At 46.3% G+C, this 21,803-nt stretch overlaps 1 protein-coding gene across 3 annotated transcripts in view; it reads left to right on the top strand.

The window, feature by feature from the left end:
• Positions 1 to 21,803, top strand: part of ARHGAP8 (Rho GTPase activating protein 8) — a 162,603-nt gene that overhangs the window by 14,357 nt on the left and 126,443 nt on the right. The window lies entirely within an intron of this gene.

Genomic DNA, 21,803 nt, shown 5'->3' with positions numbered 1-21,803 from the left:
CTCTTCCAGTTGTCATTTTCTTTGCTGGCGGCCTATTTGCACTATTAAAATGCACCCAATGTGTCCATGTTTATTTATTTTATTTATGGCCCACAGGGCCGACTAGTGTGGTTCACCTGTGGGGTATCGGTGCCCTGTGATCAAGGTCCGCCAGCAAGATTTCGGGCCTTCATGGCCGGTTCCAGCAGAGGGGCCATGCCCCAACTCATGGGGTCCATCAGTGGTGCTCAGCCACAGACATGTGGTCCATAATGTGGTGCATCGATGCAGACAGCTGGTTCTGGGAGTTCCGGGCGCACAATGGCGGACTCACGCACGCTCCCCCTCGGCGCCCAGTGGCGCTCAGGTCCTCATGTGGGAGATAAAGTGGGGGGGGGGGGGGAGAGACAGATGAGCGAGGGGTAAGGTCACAAAGGTACACATCAATAAGGCAATGCAAGGCGAAGTGCGTACGGAGAGCGAAGTGAGAAAGCCCGATTCACCCGATCCCCGAACGTTGGCCGGATCGCGCCACAGATATTCAATAGGGAAAAGACAAAAGCGACATGGATGTGAAGAAGAAGGAGGAGACGAAAATACTGAATTTGAAAATACCCTACCGTACGTCACCCCCCCTGTCACCTACACTACCCTTGCCCTTACCCCATATTTACAAAAATCTACACATTTACAAATCCGTCGCTACTGTCACGTCTTCCCCATATTTCCCCTACACCAAATTCGTCTCCACAATCCCTCTATCCAAAATTTGCCATCACCCAATTCATCATCAATCCTCATAAGGAGGAAGAGATGGAACAACAAAGCACAATGTCACACCCACGTCATGATGCGTCTCACATTCCAAACATTTGCATCATAAAAATAATAAAACATGGCATGGTGTGGAGTTACGTCACCTCAGGTGAGTGGATGCAGATGGTGCGAGGAGACTTCAATCCTAACTACTTTCTAAATGACTTTAATACACTTTACACTACCCGGTGTCTTTCCCTGCCAATCCATTGGCCAACTTACACTATGGGTTCTAAAAACCAATTCCCATTGACCAAACTGTGGTGCTTCTCAATTTGGGGTCTCACTCCCCCGATTCATCTCCCGGTGCCCTTGCACAATTTCCGGGCTGGGTCGTGCAGCTCTCCCAGCAGGTCTACCCACCTGCACACCTCCACCACGGCAGTTGCCACCCGAGCTTACCTAGCTCCTCACCCTAACCTATCTAACTGGGGAAGGCCCCTCCTGGCTCTGTCACCCCTCGGTGCCCTCTGGCACTGGGCTACCCGGGTCCGTCCTCCGGATCCTCGGGCCCCATCCACAACAACTCTACCGGCTCCCAGAGCCCACCTGCAGCCTCACCTGGCCGACATCCTCACAGTGGTGGAGTGCCCAAACCAACTACACACACTAACAGGCTACACGCCCAGCCATTTCCACAACACTAATGCACCCATCCAAACATCATTCTTCCACCACGCACCACAGATGCCAATATCCAACCACAATTTACCTATACCCTCTACCTAACACTTACACTACCCTCCCCGGGTATTCGTGATGGGGGTCCATCCTTCCCCCATTCACACCTTCGCACCATCCACTCCACTCCACAGTTTCCCCCATACTCACTCCACGACCATCCATTCCAATACTCCATATATTCCACACTCCATGTATTCCACACTCCTTGTATTTCACACAACCATTCTCCATTCACCTGTTGTTGCACACCTGTGCAATCACACCTATGCAATCACACCTGGTGCCACCTGCACCCTCCTTCCTTCCTGGACCATTTGGTCAGCACAACTCACATCACTATCACTCACTCATACACTGCTCCATACACCTGTTCAGTTGCACACCTGTGCAATCACACCTCTTCACCATACACTTTTCACAATACACTTCTAAATACACCTCCAACACTCACATGGCATCATCTAAACTACCTGTTGCCCTGCTAACTTAGTGCTCCCCGTCTTCCCTTTAAACTAAGCACATACCACGTCATTATCATCCACACTAACCTACCTGCGTCCCCACTACAGGTATCATTGTCACTACCTAATCTTAACGTTACCTAAGGTCATCTTCTAGGTCCCTACACATTATCCAAACCCTCCCTCGGCGAGCTTACACTGCCATAAACCCCATAACCTAGTGCTCCTTTGCCCCCGACTGTGAGAGATGGCAGAGTTGCCATCCCATCACATCGGGTATCTCTCACTATAAATTTACCTCGTCCAAATTCAACAAATCAAAAATTTGCCAATCACTACCCATCATCTGCCAATCATTACTGCCAATCCTTTGCCAATCATCAAATTTTGTTTTTCTAATTTTGGGGCCAAAACACTATTCTCATCATCACGTCTCCTCATTAGATCCTCTCGGTGCGCCAATTCACTTCTAAAGCTCGGCTTCGTAAAGCCGAGCATTGAATTCGGGTGGTTTGGTCGCCTGCAGGTTGAATCCGTCCGGCTTTCGGTTCAAGCGAGGTGGTTTGGTCGGGCCGAGATTCCACGCACCATCTTGGCGCGGTACCTTGCGGTCCCGGGCCCAATGACCGAGGCTCGCCCGATCGGAACCCCGCCCCCCGCGAGGGGGCACCGTTCCGCTTCCTCCCACTCACCCTTGAACCGGACCGGTCGCCTCGCCCGCCAAGGCCCGGACTCGACCGTGCAGGGCGGGGCCAAGCCCGAATCGGCAACGACGCTTCGAAGAGAAGCGACGCAGTATCGATCCGCGCCGGGCCTGGCATCCAACAAAGCACACCGCGCCCCGAGTGCTCGCATCGGCTATCCGTCGCCCTAAACGCTAACCCGGTTACCGTCGATGCTTCACCTGCATGCTCACACGCATACGCTACCCCTTTCACCCTCACCGAGCTCGGTGCGTCAACGCCGTCCGTACATTCCACCAACGCACTCCCTGTTACACACCACACCTCTCGCGCACACTCGCTGTTCGCACACTCGCCATTCGCACACTCCCTTAACACACCTCGCGCACTGTCTGGCGCACTCTCCCTCGGTACGTACTCCGTACCACTCAACATGGGCGTGCACCCTTGCATCCACCCACTAACGCGCTCACATGGGCTCTCCCACACCCGCGCCATGACCAACTCAGGTGTGCTTCCTCGCACACCCTCAACCATTCCAAGCGTGCATTCTCGCACCCGCTCCACCACCAACTCACTCTCCGGGTCACTCTCACCCTCACACGTACACTCCGTATCGCTCACACTCCCTGTGTCACACCCCGTGCACCCCGACGTGCATTCTCGCTCGCACTCGGTATCACTCCCACACTTTATAACACGCTCACTCTTTGACGCACACTTTTTTTTTCACACGCGTGCCATTTACACTCACAGGGGACCCTTCACCAACGCCCGGGTGCCATATCGATCCCAATCGCGCGAAAATTCTTTTGTCGCCGAACATCCTTCTACAAAATCTACCCGCACAATATACAGCACGACTCACCTGGGGGATCCTTTTCTCCACGCGCACCTGCAAACTTCCATTTGGATTAGCGAGTACATCATCATGATTTGAGCAGGGACTTTGTACATATTCCATCTTTTCCTCCCGACGCGAATGGTTTTCTAAGTCCCCGGTCTCTTCAATTTCAATGCCCACTACCACTTTTTCTTTACTCACCTCGACGACCGTTGGCTTTAATAAAATTCCCTCTACCTCATCGGTCGCCGGCTTTTCCAAACCCCGTGTCGCGATTTCTACCCCCGTCATTGTACCCGCGCTTTCCTCCGCTTCGCTCAACCAGCGCTTCTCGACCCGCGTTACCTCCTCGTGCACCCCTGGGCCCTGCTCGCTCAACCCACGGTCTCTGTCCCTCTCCGCTTCCCTTACCTCATATGCGACTCTGTCCCTCGCCATTTCCTCAGTTCTTTCTTTTAGTTCCTTAGTCATTTGAACACCCATGTTGTTAATTTCCCTGGTGGATATGAGCCCCTGGGCATACATTTTGTTTTCTTCATCCCACTGGGTCAAAAATTTCAACAAATTTGCAAGAAATGGATCCCAGGCCGTTGGCACCGCGGGCTCGACCCTCGTCGCCACCATGTGCGAAGCGCCATTTTGTGCGCCTGATACTCCCTCAACCACCTCCTCATTGCCCTCCTCCACATACATTTCCCCCAGGTCCTGGGTCGATTCTACCCCGTCTATCTCTCCCACCGACATCCCGTCGCCTTGACCAGCCATGGCGCGATTTCAAAATTCGGGTTTTGTAAAACAAAACAAATTTCGGCCGCTCCAAATTTTGACCAAATATTTTTCGAGATGTTTTAAAAATTTGGTTCGGGCCTCGTATCTCACTCCCAGACACCAATTGTTACGGCCCGCAGATAAGATGTTATGTTTGCCGAGCGGATGGCACCGCGACCTAACAGTTTCCCCGATTCACCCGATCCCCGAACGTTGGCCGGATCGCGCCACAGATATTCAATAGGGAAAAGACAAAAGCGACACGGATGTGAAGAAGAAGGAGGAGACGAAAAGGTTGGCAAATACTACTAAATTTATTTACTATTTACAGGCTCAAAATAACCAAGGAGAAGGAAAGATAAGAAAATAATATACAGAAGATTTTAGAGACACAGTGAAAATCGCTAGCTTATCTAAACAGACTTAATTAAATACCCAGGACAGAACAAACAGAACAAACTCACGTACACAAGAAGGATGGAATGGCAGGAATGAATGCTGGGAGGAGGAATGGGAAGGTTCAGCTGGGGCAGATGGTTCGGGCTTGATCCCACACGGGACGTCGGCTGGACCTCGACGGCCACCGATGCCACCGCTATCTGGTTCCCGCGGGGTAACGGGTTGAAGCTGCCTGGTGGAGTCAACGCTGCTTGTGGAGCCAAAGCTGCTTCTCTGGCTCACCTCAGGACGCGTCTGCCGTCTCTGGCGCAACTGCCTGTAATTGACCTTGAACCTTCTCTCTCTCTCGCAGGACCTTGCGCGCGCGCTTTTATAACGCCTCCGGCGATCAAGCCGCCAGCCTTCAGGACACGCCCATCGGTGTGCTCACCTCAGCCCTGGTTGGTCGCGCGACCCTCTGGCTCCGCCCTTGATGACGACGGGCGGGCACGCCTTTCTTCCCCGACCCGAGCACATGTTCAATGGTGGTTTTGGAGGGGATGTAATATTGGCAATCGAGGCTTGGCGATGACGAAAGGGGAAATGGAGGTTTTGGGAATGGGAATGAAGAATGAAGGGAATCTATCTTATTTCACTTGGTGCAATGGAGTGTCATTTTAATGGAAGACAAAGCCTTAACCTAATACACAGAATAAGGAAATAAACTACTGAACAGGGATAATATAGTGTCCTTCAATGTATGCTTTATGGAATTAACTACGGGAACGCCCTTTGACCTTTATACACACTGGAGCAAGGAGGGCTCAGACTAAAACAATAATTCACAACCATTTACTATACAATACAACACAATCAAAAAAATACAATCCTCATATCCGCAACAATATATATATATATATATATATATATGTATATATAAAACACACACACATATATATTTTAGGAGGACGGTACGGCACACAGCCGAATAAGAAATGGATGCGGAGGGGAAAGGGGAGCCAAAGTTACTCCTGGGGGTCAGGAGGAGGGGGGGGGGGAAGAGCAGTATACAGACAGTGGGAAATGGTGTTCTTGTCATAAACTGGAACTCTGGCATTGGAACAGGCTTCAGTCCTGTCAAATTGGGAAAGTCAATACCCGAAAATGTGTTTAACTTCTTGTCATCCTTTTACCCATTTACAAGTACTAATTTGGACATAACATCAACCACAAAGGGTTGGCAGCCTTTCCTCCAGCTCTCAATCACCAGAGTTAAATAAAGGGTAAAAACTATTGGTGCAATGGTTTGCACCAGGGCTGAATTAGTCGACTTGAAATCCTTGTGATACATTTGACTTCTGCCTTGAATTGATGAACCTTGACTTCTGCCATCATTCCACCATGCAGAGATTGATTAGGTTTTACCTTTGCAAGAGGTATATTATACCTCTGTTATTAGTCCCCTTCCGGTGTACACTGGAGGGGACTATAGGTTTGCACGCCGTCCCTCTGTCTGTCCGTCTGTCCGTCACGCAAAGAACAGTTTTCCAGACTGTTTTTTCTAAACTCTTAATGCTAATGATCTCAAACTTGGCACATGGTTTTCTCATGATAAGATACAGATCGAGTTCGAACTTCATGACGTTTCGATCATTTTTGACAAAGTTATGGCACTTTGAACTTTGGGAATTCTGATAATTCTGATGATCCTTAACTCAGTGCCATTTTAAGTTTTAATTTCCTTCAAAAAAGATTTTCTCTGCAATAATAGGACCGATTGAGATCAAATTTTCACTGTAGGGGGTCTCGGTCTGTAGAATATTTTAATGGTAATTATGACGTCACAGGTCATGTGGTCCGGCCGCCATATTGTTTTTCGTGAAAACACGAAAACCCCTTTTTCTCTGCAACGGCTGAACAGATCGAGGCCAAACTTTGCAGGCAGAATCGCATACCCATGACGAACAAAAAAGTCAGTGAGCATGACGTCATGCATCACATGGTTTCAGAGTTATGACGTTTTTAAGCATGAACCTTTAAAACTGAGCCGCTCCCTCATTTTTGATACAATCGAGGGGAAACTTCACAGATCTGTTCAGCATGTCAGTCTACTAAAAAATTTGGAATTTGCGATAGGGCACGTGGTTTGGCAGATATCGTTAATTAAACGAAAAAAAAAAAAAAAAAAAATGGATATCTCTTGTTTATTCTAGAGTTCTCCTCAAGCCGCACCGCGCGCCCTCAGCCTCATCTGCGAACGTTAAAAGCGCGACACAGCGCTCGCTTTCAGGAGGGGCAGAGCCAAGCCGAGCAACATATATATACACCGATCATTGATCGTGAACCGGAAAATATAATAAATTACTGATATTTAGCGACTCAAAAGGTTCGTTATCAACAACTTATTTTGTCATGTTTCTGCTGACCCGTCTGCAAGGTGTATAAATCGAAGTCCCGAGTGCGAATCACAGTTGAGCCCGTCCTGAGGTAATAAGCGTTTGGGAACGATTTAGAACCTGTGGGTAAATAACCCTTGGTAATTTCCCCAACAGTTTTCCGGACGACATACTGCCGGTAGGGGACATGTATTGCAGCTCAATACTCAGAATGCTTGTTATATTAATGAACAGGATTGAATAATTAAATTGATATATGTGGAAAAATTGCATGCCCAGACCAGGAATCGAGCCCAGGTCCTCTGGTAAACCGTACCAGTGCTCTGCCATTTGAGCTATCTGGGTGACCCTGACTGAGCATGCAATTATTCCCACACATATGATTGCCACTCTCTTTCCGCCAATGCTTCCAGAGCTAAGATTTCTGTTACCTCTGTTATGCAATTATACCTCTGTTAGCACCAACCAAAGAGCCTGATCATGGGGAATAAAGTTAAAAAAAAAAATTTCCGTCTAATACCAGTACCCACAAAAAGCTTTTAAGCCTTGGTTTTGTATTCCATCGCTTTCTCTACTAACTGCCATGCACAAAAGATCATGTCCACACAACCTCTTACACATCAAAAGCCACACTGAATCAGGCACACCTCTTCCATCACTTTCTGCAACCTCCTTTGAATAATCTTTGCAAACGGCTTACCCCACTAGTTTGCTTGTTGCTTGTTTTTGCTTTTCTTTTTTTGCTTGTTTCCGTGTCCTGTCTATCCGTGTCCCACTGCCATATCTGTGTCGTGTCGTGTACCACCTTTGTGTCCATGGTATGAGCATTTGAGTTCCTCTTTAACATCTTTCTGTCTGCTTCACGAATCCTCTGTTGAAACCATTCATCTCTGGCTTGCCTCACGACTTTATGCCATTGATCTTCTCTGCCTCACATATCTCTGCCTGTCAGTGCCATTGGGTCTTCAACCACTTAACAAATATAATGTTATGTTTTAAAGAACAGCTTTTCAATGTGGCAATGTATACTCTTGAAACTAATCTAGTTGTTTCTATCTTTTACATCTGAGAACACTGAGCTGCATTTATCACACCATCTCTAAACATCTTGCATTCCTAAACTCGATTCTCTTCATTGTTGCATTCCTGTTCAACTACTTCCTGAGCATACTTGAAGTGTTTTTTTTACATATATCCTCATTTCGCAGTGATACAACTGCATTCCACTTCCTCATCTCTTCTCTTTCTGCATTGGCTGATACCAATACAGCCAGGGTTGTGCTCTGAGTAGTTTGAGATAATTTCAACATTCTGAAGATCATAGAAGGGTGACATGACAGTATGACCTCAAATTATTTTTTGTATAATTGCAGACGGAAACATGAACGTTACTCGGTAGAGCGCGTACCTCTGCCAGGCTGGTTTACGATTTGTATCCCACTGATAGGGCAGATCTTAACCAAAAATGAATCGGCTTGTTCTTGTGACCTACCCAACTCATTAACCAAGTCTGGCCATAACCCGTCCACAACCTTTTGAAATATCGTGATATACTGTATATTGCTTTTGGTCCTATCTCTTAATTATGTAGAATCACTTTTAAAAAATTAAATTCATCTTGTCTGGATTGGCATCTTCACCCAAATGTAATCAATTCATCCTTGTCACACACCCAACCTGTCCACCAAGTTTAGTCCAGATCCATCCACAACCTTTTGAGATATGTTCACAGACAGACAAACAGGGGTAATCTGTGTAAAACAGCTTTATGTCGAACCATTAGTTTGTATTGCATCCTGGTCACTAAACTCTGGACATACTCTGCTTCCCTCTCAGCAATGGTGGGATGCCCTTGATCTCAAATGAGTTCAAGACTCTCTCCCTGGACATATCTCAGGCATTTGACACAGTCTGGCATCCTGCTTTGCTTGTCAAGCTATCTGTCTGTGACATAGAAAGCCACCTTCTTTAATTGATTTCTGATATCTTCCACTCTGGCAGTCAACAATCAGCATGTTGAAATCAATGGAACCCTCTCCTCCTCTCTTCCATTGAAATTGCATTTTCTCCAGGCAATGTTCTGGGCCCAGTGTTGTTCCTCATCTATATAAATGACCTCTTCGATGCTCTGGAAAACCCTCTCTTCCCTTTTGAAGATAATTTCACATTGTGTCATACAGTACCCCAATCCCTCTACGAGGCATATAGCAGCTTCATCTCCCTCTGCTGATTGGGAAATTATTAGACACTGCTCTGATAAATGGAACATGTCCTTCACTCTTGGACAATCTCATTGTCTCACCATGTCATCCTGGATGTATTGTCAAAAAAAAACAACTATCTATTTATTGGTCATCCACTGGAAGAGGTTCAGTCTTTTGAACCTCTAGGCCTCACTATGAGCTATGACCTTGCACAGGTGGCCACATAGCACAGGTGGTCTACAAGCCCAGCCAGAGGCTGCGCATCCTTTCTCTATCCAAGTGTTTCCCTGGAAAAAAATCAAAGCTTCTCAGTCTAAAAACCTTTCCCCTTAGCTCAATGTAGCACTGCTCTCCACTACGGGCTGGATTCCTAGCATCACATTTCTCTCTCCGGAATTTTGTGGAATCTAAAGCTCTCAAAATTATGAGGATCTACCATGATGAGGTCAGTGCACAGGGACCTTCAGATCTGAGGTAGGTCAGTAGTCTGTTTTTTACCGCTTCTTCTCCAATATTGTTCCCTCAGTCCTCTGACCATTCGTATCTACTCCAGTATGCAATTTCCAGTAGCCCCCTCTTGGTTAAACCTCTAACATCCAGGTTGACGACATGCCAATCTTTTTGTTACTTGCTTCTCCTGTCTATGGAATCACCTTCCAAAGACTGGTCTGTCTCGCATCTCTCATCATCCTCAATTTTGTCCCATCATATTTTTTTACCCCCATTAACCTTTCCAAACTCAACCATCATTCTTGCTACTTTCAGTATTTCTTCCGCTTCTCCATTTGCAAATGATGAATTGTGAAAGATGATGGGAATATTGCCTGTGATTGATGCTGTGAAGAGGAACAGGTTGAGATGGTTTGGTCATGTGTTGAGGAAGGATGAAAGTGACTGGTTGAGAAGAGTGATGGAAATTAATGTAGAAGGAAGTAGAGGACGGGGAAGACCGACAAAGACTTGGCTAAAGATGGTGGAAGAAGAAATGCGGGCAAGGGGGGTTAACAAGGAGAGATGCAGAAAATAGGGCAAAATGGAGAACATTGTCATGGGGACCGCAAGGCTAACCCCCGCTCTAGCAGGGAAAATGGCCTTAAAATGCATGTTGTTGTTGTTGTTGTTGTTCCGCTTCTCCATTTCCTCATATCCTGTTTATTAATTCCCGTGATGTTTGTCCCATTGTCCAATCTACCTTGCTTTTCCATGAGCCTTGCTCCTGCAAACTTTTTCTTTTGAGATACACTTTAACTTGCACACTAACTACTGAAATGCTCTCACATTCCATTATGCAAGCTCCCAAACACCCCCCCCCCCCCCCCCCTCCCGTCCACCCTCCAACTCTCGAACAAATCCTGAAATTTTCAGGGTATATTTAGCTGTTCCATCTTGTCAGGTATTGCATCCCTCAAACAAATCCCTACTTTAAGAAATTTAGCCCGGCTGCATTAGCTCATGTTTATTGCTCAATTCAAATGTGAAATTAAATGCAGTAATTACTAAATGATAGATCTATGTAAAAATGCAATTCGATGATGTGCTAATCCAAGTTAAATTTTATGACAATCCCCTCCTGCATGCACAGCATGGCATCGAAGCTTATTAAAATAGTTTTTGTGAGGTAAAAAAAAAAATGTTCCTGAAGCAATGACTCATCTTCCCAAGACTTTTAATCTTCAGTTTTAATACAAATCTAATCCATTGTTTTAAATTTAGAAAGCCAAGTGCAAGTAGGAAGCCATAACAGCAAAACAACACCTATGCACTGCATAAAAGAACAGAGAAAAAAAGGTTATTGTAAGAGTACCTGTATGGATTTGTATTGTGGACGAGCAGGAATATGATGCAAGATTGGAATACACGTTCACCACTGCATGGAGCTAATGTGCGTTACTTAAATCCCTATTTGTAACAGTTGGTCAGAAACTGCACAGTGCTATCTGAGTCCGTCTCTGAAAAGCAATACTCAATCAAGCTGTGAATCCCCACTTTCACAAAAATGTTTTTTTTTTTGTTTTTTTTTGTATACTGAATCGAGGCTCATGAAAGAGCTAACATTTACTTCACAAACAAATCAACCAGACAAACAAAATATATAAAAAGAGGGAGCGGAAGACAAGATGGGGAGAGAAGGGGAAGCACACGAACACAACATTTGAGAGCAGGGAGATGTGTGGGAGGGAGAGGGCTTGGGGGGGAGGAGGCATGGGAAGGGGGGGGGGGGGGATGAGAGAAGTATAAAACACAAGGACACCAAGGACTTCCAGGACAGAAGTTGGTATTTCAAAAAAGTGGAATTGGGGTGAAATTAGCGGCGGTAGAAAAGATCAAGGTTTTGGATGGGGGAAGATAAGAGATGGTGGTGAACAGCTGTTTTAAAGACCTGGAGGGAGGAGTGGGATTGAAGAGAGTGAGGGAGTTTGTTGCAGAGGTGGGAGAAAAGAGGAATGAAGGAGTGAAGGTGAGCAGAAAGTCTTGATTTTGGCAGTTTAACCATGAGGGTTGCAGGCAGATATTGTGCGACCTGTAGGAATATTTGCGGGACAGACCCAGAGAGAGCTGGGGGGGGGGGCAAGGCCAGAGAGGAGTCGGTAGAAGACGGATCTAAAATCTAAAAAAAAATAATCTAAAAATCTTTGATCTAAAATGCTTTTAAAAATTCAGCAAGAACAGAGCATAGTGGATATTGTTCCTTAACCTGAAACCTTTTTTTTTTTTCATTTAAAACCATTGGGAAAGGGTAGAGTCAAAAAGCCAAAAGGTGCTCCATGGTGAATTTTGAAATAATGACAGAATGTTCCAGATGGCACCAACAGTACAAACTAGTGTCCTCGGAAGGGCCTCTCGGAATCCCATGCTCAGTGCGGCTCCCGTTGCGAACTGGCAGAGAAGGGGACCAGAGATAATGCGCCAGATCATGATGCAGCCTCTAATGGTGCTATGCCTAGGTTTGGGCCTCTATCGTTTCTGTGACAAGCCTGTGGGAACAACGACGCCAACACTACCCTCCAACAAATACTTCAGAACCAGGAACGGAACCCATAAGGCAGAAAGAACCTCCAAAAACACACAACCCTCCCCCCCTACACCTCCAATCCAGCAGCTTGCCTAAGAGCTTGTAACGCAACCATCGTTCAGCTAAAGCGACAGGTGGTAGTACTGCCCCAAGCAACTTTGAGCAGCCTACTACAAGTTGTATATCTTATGATGTCATGACTTGTTTATGTCAATTTTGGATGTCAACTGCAAGTTCATATTTGTGTGGAGGCGTGGGGGTAACTATGCAGAATGAGGAAACATGAAGGAATGATCCAAGCACAGATCCAGTATTTGCAGTTTTTGGGCAGTACTTTTCACCACCTTTTCAGAAATCGGTACATGAGCTCTTCACCAATCAACGCTCAGAACCTTGTGCTTTTTTTTTCTGTAACAAGGACCTCATTCTCAATGAGTGTGGCACAGTCAGGGTTTCACCAACTTGTGCAAATACATAATGCCACTTGTGTAAACTACATTGCGTTTAATGTTTTGTGAGGGTATCATTAGAGCATTTCATTATTATTTCAAGAATATTATGCTATTTGTGCTTTTTTTTCTTCCTTTTTCCATTTCGCTCTGTTGGCCAAATGCTTCCCCAGTAAGTATTTGGGCCTAGCTATTTGTCACAATTATGGTATCCATTAGAGCATCAACATAAATGAGTAGCATCGTTCATCTATGCTACAAGATTGGTGATTAATCTTTTGAATGGCTTGGATTAGCACTTCACTGTAGGATTACTCGATGCACAAAAAAGGAAATGGAAGATTTAAAAATATTGTCATGCTTTCTTTTTTCACCAAACTGTTGCTTACTCATACAGTTAGTCTTCAGTGATGTTTAGATGTGTTATTCATTATAAATAAATCCTCCGTGGGAATTTGGGTGTGACGATTTTCTTTTCTGGAAAATTAATACTTACATATCAGAATGTACTTTCCTCTCCACAACAAATTTATTTTTCTCGATGAAATCCCCCCTAGGTGCAAATCCTGACAAGAACCCCCCCCCCCCCCCCACCCCCACCAACTCCATCTTGGTCCTGATCTCTTGATTGAGATGCCGGACCTCCAAAAATTGCTGAGAGAGGAGCAGCAGCATGTCGAGAGGTGAATGGCTGGGACAGAATCTAAACTGATGGTCAGAGTTGTTTGAAAACGGGAAATATAGGACATCAGCAGCAATGATGGATTTCATGACCGATTGTCATTGGAAGTAACCTCACTCATTTGTAGCTTATACTGTTTTCAAACCCTTGTATGTGGAAGAATATTGGCCGACTCCCAGGCTGATGGGAGGCAGCCAAAGGAAAAGGACAGACGGAACAGCAGAGCAGGATTTAAGAATATGAGCACTAATGTCATCGGGGCCCATCGCCGAAGCAGGTTAAGGCTGAACAGAACTTTCTCTACCATCTCATATGAAGACACAAAGTGCAGTAGATGGTCGCACAGGGTGGGGGGGGGGGTTGGGTGGGGTGGGGGGATTGGGACAGAATGAGATGTTGCAAACATTAAATCTTGCAGAACACATAGGTTACATATTCTCCTTTTTTTTTTTTTTTTTTTTTTTGTATACAAGATCGAGGCTCGTGTAAGAGCTAACATTAATCGCACAAAAAAACGGACACACAAACATACAATAAAGGGAGTAGCAAACAAGGTGTGGAGAGAGAGGGAAGCACACAGTACAACAGCAGAGAACAGGGACATTGGGAGGGAGAGGGCTTGGGGGTGGAGGTGTGGGAAGGGGGGGGGGGGGTGAGAGGTATAAAACACATGGACACTGCTAGGACTTCCAGGAAATAAGTCGGTATTTCAAAAAAGTGTATCTTGGGTGAATTAGCGGTGGTAGACATGATGAAGGTTTTGGATGGGGGAAGATAAGAAATGGTGGTGAACAGCTGTTTTATAGACCTGGAGGAAGGAGTGGGATTGAAGAGAGTGAAGCAGTTTGTTCCAGAGGTGGGAGAAAAGAGGAATGAAAGAGTGAAGGTGAGCAGAGAGTCTTTATTTTGGCAATTTCACCAGAAGAGGGTTGCTGGAATGACAGAGTCTGCAATAATGCTATTTGAGGTGGAGGGGGGTTAGGGGGGGAGGGAGGAGGAACATACACCAGAGATTTTCTTGACAATTCATCACCATGACTTGAAGGAAGGAGACCACTGGTGGAGAGTTCTGCCTTGAGATTTACAAGATGGAATTTTCTGCCATGCCTCAATATGGATACACACTTGTTGCAAGCCTTACAGACTGAACTAAAGTTGTTCTCATTCAGGTTAGTTTTCCCATGTTGAAAAAGCAGGCTGCTTGACTGCAACTGCCTCTCCACAGGATTCAGTGTACCACAACCAAAGAGTTTGAATACGGTAGCTGTAGGCAGGATGGAATAAACCTGCACAGGAGAGAAGGTCAGCATTTGTGAAAATAGTCCCAGGCAGTATGAATATCAGGTGCTGTCGAGATGGTAGGCCAATATTTTTGTGAGAGGGTAGATTGCAATCCCTGCAAATTGACCTATGCGAACAGCCATAATCTGCGTATTTTGGTTGCCTCCATACAATAGCCAGAGAGATATTGGTTTTCACAAGAAAGTGGTCAGAAGAAGGGTGTAAGAGGAACAAGAGAGATTGGGTGGAAAGTTAATTATGTCTAGGTCCAGGAAGGACGACATACTAATTGCAGAAATATAGTTTGGGAAGTTTACCGATTAGGTCAGACACAGAGATTCACAGAAGGCCTTTTCTGTAATGCCATGACTGGTTGTTGCATCGCTAAAACCCAGCCAACTGGCATGGCAACAGTTTAAATCGCCACAGCTATGAGGAACAGAGAGTTGGGATGGATGGTTTGAGATATCCATACTAGAGGAAATAGAAGTGTATATGTAGTCAACATTAGGTCAACGGTATACCACACAGATAAATATTAGGTTGTTGTGGAAGGTATACACAACCAGAGGTATTCCAGAGGGTTTGAGAGGATTGGTGTGGACAATGGAGAATGAACAATAGAGTTACTGACATACATGTAGTGGACAAACAATGGAAACACAAATGTAAAGTCACTTCATAGGGTGTTGGGCCACCATATGTGCCATGGAGTCATGTGTGGCATAGATTCCACCAGTGTCTGGAATTCTGCAGTAGGGATGCGGCACAATCCTTCCACGAGAAAGTCAATTTACTCACACCTGTTTGATGGAGGTGGAAAATGCTATCTCAGGCATCGTTCCTGAATATGCCATAAATGCTCGATTGGGTTCAGATCTGGTGACTGAGAAGGCTTTGACATATGGATAACATCAGTGTCATGCTCATGAAACCATTGGGTGACCAGTGCTCTGTGGATGGGGGCATTTCCATCCTGGAAGACACCCCTCCTGGCAGGAAAGAAATGCTGCAACATGAGATGAAGATGATCACTCAGTACCATTAAGTAGTGATTGGCATTGACCTTGTCTTATAAGGCAATGACTGCACCCAACCCTTGCCAGGAAAATGTGCCCCACAACATTACAGAACCACCTGAACCATTCACTGTTGGACCAGGCCCTCAGGGTTGTAGAGTTATTTAGGTTGGTGTCACACATGCTTTCATCTGTTTGTCAAGAACGTGATGAAGGATGATTCATCTGACCATATCACATTTCTCAGCTGCTCGGTAGTCCACTGACTAATCTTTGCACCACTGTACTCACAAACATGTATTGCTGGGTGTGTTGAGCGGTTTCTGCACTAACCCAACTATGGTATCCTGCTCTGTGGAGTTCTCGGTGGACCGTTTTTGATGAAACTGGCTGCTCACACGTCAGATTGAAATTGACAGCCGATTGATCTGCAGTTGCTCGCCTGCTTTGCCTTGCACTTCAAAGTAATGCACGGATATCACAATCCTGGACCATGCGCTTCCGCCCGCAGTTGCCCTTCGCTGATGATGTCTTTCCCTCGGGTTTCCATGCCAACATCCCCTTAGACACCGTTGCTCATGAAACACCAGCAAGTTGAGCTCTCTTTGTCACTGAAGCTCCTGCCAAACACACCCCAACAATCACCCCTCTTTCAAAGTCACTGAGGTCTTCTATTGCAGCCATAATTATAGGCAGCCAGGCCTGTGCAGCATTTTTATACATGATCCTAAGCATGCTTGGTTGTTATTTGCTTTATTAACAAATGCTTTATTAACAAAATGTTGATGGTGCCCTGGCAGGGATGACTATTGAACCGATGACCTTATTTCTGAACCTAACTACGGATTGCGCCCCGGTCGCGATCAAATCCCGACACTACTCCTGGGCTGACGCACAATTCATTTCTGAGGAGAAGAGCAAACTCCTCCGCGAAGGCATAATTGAGCCCAGCCGCTCTCATTGGCGTGTGCAAGTTTTGGTCGTGCAGTCTGAAAATCATCACAAGCGCATGGTAATCGATTATTCACAAATCATAAATAGATTTACGCATCTGGATGCCTACCCACTACCGGGATTGGATTCTCTGGTTCGACAGGTCGCCCAATATGGCGTGTACAGTACTCTCGATCTCCGGAGTGCGTATCCTCAAATCCCTATAGCGGAAGCCGACAAAATTTATACAGATTTTGAATCCGGACAGAGGTTGTATCAATTCACGCGTTTGCCCCTCGCCATTACAAATGGGGTCACTTGCTTTCAAAGAGCCATTGACGACATCATTACCAAAGAACGATTGAGACGTTTTTGTTTATTTGGATAATCTGACAGTCTGCAGCTATGATCAGGCTCATCATGACGCATATTTGCAATGCTTCCGCCAGGTGGCGCGAAAGAACAGTCTGACGGTTAATGAGAAAAAATGTCGCTACTCCTCTAGGACGATTGATCTCCTGGGGTACACTGTCTGGTGGCATTCTTCTCAAGGACATTATCCTCTGCTGAGAGGTGTCATTCTTCTGTGGAGAAAGAAGCATACGCAATAGTTGAGTCGATTCGACGGTGGAGACAATATTTGCTAGGCAAAAGCTTTGATGTCATCACCGATCAGCAGAGTGTTGCATTCATGTTTGACACACTACATGCCCAGCACATCAAGAATGAGAAAATTACTCGCAGGCGTATAGAGCTCGCTGATTACAGCTTCGGTATCGTGTATCGCCCCGGGCGGGAGAATCACGCCGCAGATACTTTATCCCGACCAGGGGTTTGTGCGAGTTTAACTTCCTTCGAGGATTTACGAGTTCCTCATGACACCTTGCGTCACCCCGGGGTGACCCGCCTAGCTCATTTTGTGCGCATTCGAAATTTGCCTTACTCTGTTGAGGACGTTCGTCGACTGTGCCGCACTTGCCCTGTTTGCGCTGAACTCAAACCCCGCTTCTATAAACCGAACATGGGGACGTTGATTCAGGCTACTAGGCCATGGGACAGATTGGCGATGGACTTTAAAGGACCTCTACCAGCCTCCGGTACCTCTCGTTATCTTCTCACAATTGTTGACGAGTATTCCAGATTCCCTTTCACCTTTCCGTGCAGCGATATGTCCGCAGCTACAGTTATCCGATATTTGCAGCTTCTGTTCTCAATGTTCGGGAATCCGGGATATGTGCACACAGATCGAGGTGCGGTGTTCTTGTCCCACGACGTGAGGGACTTGCTATTACGACGTAATATCGCATCTAGCTACACCACCCCATACAGCCCGCACGCTAACGGTTGCGTGGAGCGCTTTAATGGCACAATATGGAGGGCCATCTCTTTGGGCCTCAAGACTCATGGCCTGAGACCGGACCAATGGACGGGGATGGTGCACGCGGCCCTTCACTCCATCTGCTCGCTCCTATGCACTGCTACAAATGAAATTCCTCATGATCGTTTATTTTGCTACCCACGCCACACAGGTTCTGTGTGCCCACTGCCTGGGTGGCTTGCTCAGCCCGGACCGGCCTTTCTCAAATGGGCAGTACGCACAAGTAAATACGACCCGCTAGTTGACAAGGTTCGCATTTTCCAAACTAATCCCGATCACGCGCAGGTCCAGCTGGCGGATGGCCGCGAGTCCACCATGTCGGTCCGGCAAATCGCTCCCTGTGGGGATCACGTTGAGACGGACCTCCGCTCAGGGAATCCGGTATTGGGAAATTTGCCTTCGATTCCGCCCTCTCGCTCACCTGAGCCGCCTGGTATAATTGTGCCGCCCTCATCTCCTGAGATAGAGAGCATTTCTGACGGGGTGATCTTGATGCTGCCGCTGACGGCCCCGATGTGTACCGAATGCGCACGGGACGGGAGATCCGCCACCCCGGTCGTTTTGGCTGGTCGTGATGTAACTCTTGCGTAATCGGCTGCAAATTGTAGTTAAACTATTAATGCTATCCGGCTTGCTTGTGAGGTTTTAAACCCGGGGAGAAATGTGGTGAAATTGTACCCAAGTTGCGACCAGGTGCCATACAACTACTGACCACTACGGGGCTACTATAAGATCTTGGCTCCGAAGAGTAAAGAGCACTCCTGAGACATTTATCATGCTTTATCCACGTGTATGCTTAGAATGGTAAGGGGAATCTCATTGCATATCACTTGCTTATTTGCTTGAATGTCATACTCTTTCTTGCTTATACGATTGACGTATATTGATCCTATGATTGCCAATTCTCTTTTAGATATTGCTGGAGATCGATTCTGATTAAACTCACCTGAGACACTGTTGTAGATCTGATTATTTTACAACAGGCCACACCTATGTTGAAGTCGTTGCCTTCAATATACTTGGTGTCCCTCATTTACCCAGGCATTTCCAAAAAAATTTGTGCACTACTTGTGCATGTCAATACCACCTCCAGAGTGGGCAAGAGGCCTCTCAAAGCAGAAGAAAGAATAGTCAGGGAGATGCACAGAATAATTATAAACATTCTGTGAGAGAGACATTATGTTAAATTGAAACATACTGTTGTGGTTTTGGAAAATGCACATCTGGGGGAGCGCATCCATTTACACTAGATGGATCCCAAGTTAGTTATCGTATTTCTTAGTCTATGTAAAGTTAGACATTTGCCTATTGTCTAAGGATTTGTTCAGGAATGGGAATATGTGTTGTGGTTAATTAGTCTATGTATTCCCAGCATGGTATCTCCCCATTTCCACTATGTCTTTCATTCCCCCAATTTCCATTCGGTCCATGCTTCGATCAGTTTGATCCGTTCTAGCAATCTTTCCTTCGATGTATATTCAGTTCCCACTTTCAATCCATCTATTCAGTCGGTCTATTCCCTTGCTTTTGGTCCATCTGTTTGGCCCCGTGATTGGTTAATTCCTGCCTCCGGTCCGTCTGTTTGTTCACCTCTTCACTCTTTCGTTGTTGATGGTTAGCCTCTGTCCAAACTCCTATCAGCAACCAAATCCCCCATTAATAACAATTAATTCACAATAATCATTTGGATTGGCCGTCTTGACCTTCTTCTCCCTCAATATTTGTGTACCTCTAGAGTACCTTTTCAAACATGCCAAATGCAGGGAGCATGAGGGGCGAGTCTTTCAGGCATGCCAGGTATGTGTGGGGAACCTGAGTCTTTCAGGCACGCCGGGTGCTGCCCAGGGAGCTTGGACGCCTTTTCAAGCATGTTACTTGCTGTCCAGAGCACTGATTCACGCGGTATACATACTGTACAGAGGAACATTCGCGTGCGAGAGGGGGCGGGGGCTTCCCTTGTTGCTGGGCGCCTAAGGGGTGGGGTTGAGGACTACGTTTACAGCTCCATCAGGGACAATGGAATTTTCCACCAGTTGCGCTGTGGGAACCGGCCCCTTTGAGCGCGCAACAGTGGGAAAAGCCAGCTCGGATCGGAAGATGCTGGCATGGACTGTGCTCACTTGGAAGACGTCCTGTGTGGCAATTATATAGCCTAGGACACGGCTTGGTTCGGGACCGTGGTGTGCATGTAACAATATGTCCCTGTGCCTAACATTACATTGTCTGGAGCTGCAGTCATAACCTGAATTAAGAGATCAAAAATATTAGAATGGAAACCTCTAATATTGGTGGACCATACTGAGGGAGAGGGAGGAGTATAAGAATGAGTGGTGTGTTGGGGGAGGTAGGGATGTCAATGGGAAGAGTACTGGGTGGTGGTGGCGGTAATGGGAAGTGTGGTGGTCGTGGTGGGAACCAATGTGGTGGCAGCAGGAAGCGTGTTGATGGTGCCAGGAAGCTTGGTGGGGGCAGCTGGACAAATATGGAGTATAGAGAAGGCATGTTGTCATTAGCTGGCATTTTATACAGACCATATTTATCATATGGCTTCCAAATTCTCTCAGATGAAGACAGACATTGTGACGAGGACGAAAAGAAAGGTTATTAAAAGCACAGAAAGTCCAGCTTTATTATTTTACTTCAAGGAGCAATGAACAAGAAATGGTTTATTCCCTATGAGGGAAATGTAAAAAAGGACAAGTCAGGAGATGACGATGGTTCACGAGCGAGCGGTATTCAATGACAAAGGACGGACTATAACCGAAACAGGCCCGGATTGGGGGGTCGGGGGCCCACGTGGCAGGTGTCGGCCCCCGACAAGCGGTGTACATGCCTATTTACAAAGGGCCCCAATGCGCTGCGTGCGCAGGCCTTTAAGAGCCAGCTGTATGTAATTGTGTGTTGTGCTGGCCTGGAAATGTCAAAACGAAGGTTACTGACCTTGAAATGAGATAGAAAATTATGTATAATCAGTTATGAGGTTAGTTAGCAACACAATACCGAAAATTCGGTTCGATTCCGCCAACTTTGAAAATTTGACCTTTGTGACCTCCAAAAGTCAAAGGTCGAAGATTCTGAAATTTGTTGAAAAACTTGTATTTCATGATGTATGTGATAATATAAGATCATGTACGACATTTCACCCTATCAGGAAGCAAACAATGTAATAAAACCATCAAAAATCGACTTTTCTAAATTTCGTGACCTTGTGACCTTGACCTTGGGGCGAAAATGAAAAATCGAGCTCCGTGGGGCTAGACACGTGACATTGGCCTAACCAAATACCGAAACCCCTGTCAGATTCCGCCAACTCCCTCGGAGAAGATGTAGCTTGAACTCGATTACCCCCTAAGAAGACATCTTTTTCGGGCGTGGCTTCGCCCACAATGGGCGCAATACGCCCACTCTAGGCAGGACACAACTAGATCATGATATCAACCTCCCACACAAGTTTCATCAAGATCTTATGATATCATCGGGTAGCTATGCTGCAGACAGACAGACAGACAGACAGACACACACCCATGACGAATATAGTGGTCACTCTGTTTGATAACTCGTGAACCAATGAACAATATGAACCACCTTTAGAGGCCATTTTTCCCCGCAGTGCAGGGTTTGTTCTTTTTCGGGCACCGTGGTCCCCTTTTTGAAGCAAATGTTTTATGGCCGGATTATCTTCCTGCCGCCAACCCTGTTAGTCGCCTCTTGCGACACAGGGAATTACCAGTTAACTGGTGCTCAATTTGCCGACCTCAGAAGGATGACAGGCTGAGTCAACCCCCCTGGCATTAATTCAGCGATCGACCGGGATTCAAACCCAGGATCCTAGGAC

Source organism: Myxine glutinosa, chromosome 1, assembly GCF_964187855.1.
Source record: "Myxine glutinosa chromosome 1, kmMyxGlut1.1, whole genome shotgun sequence".
In the NCBI taxonomy this organism is placed as follows: domain Eukaryota; kingdom Metazoa; phylum Chordata; class Myxini; order Myxiniformes; family Myxinidae; genus Myxine; species Myxine glutinosa.
Note: the sequence above shows the minus strand (reverse complement) of the source record. Positions and strands in the feature narration are given on the sequence as shown.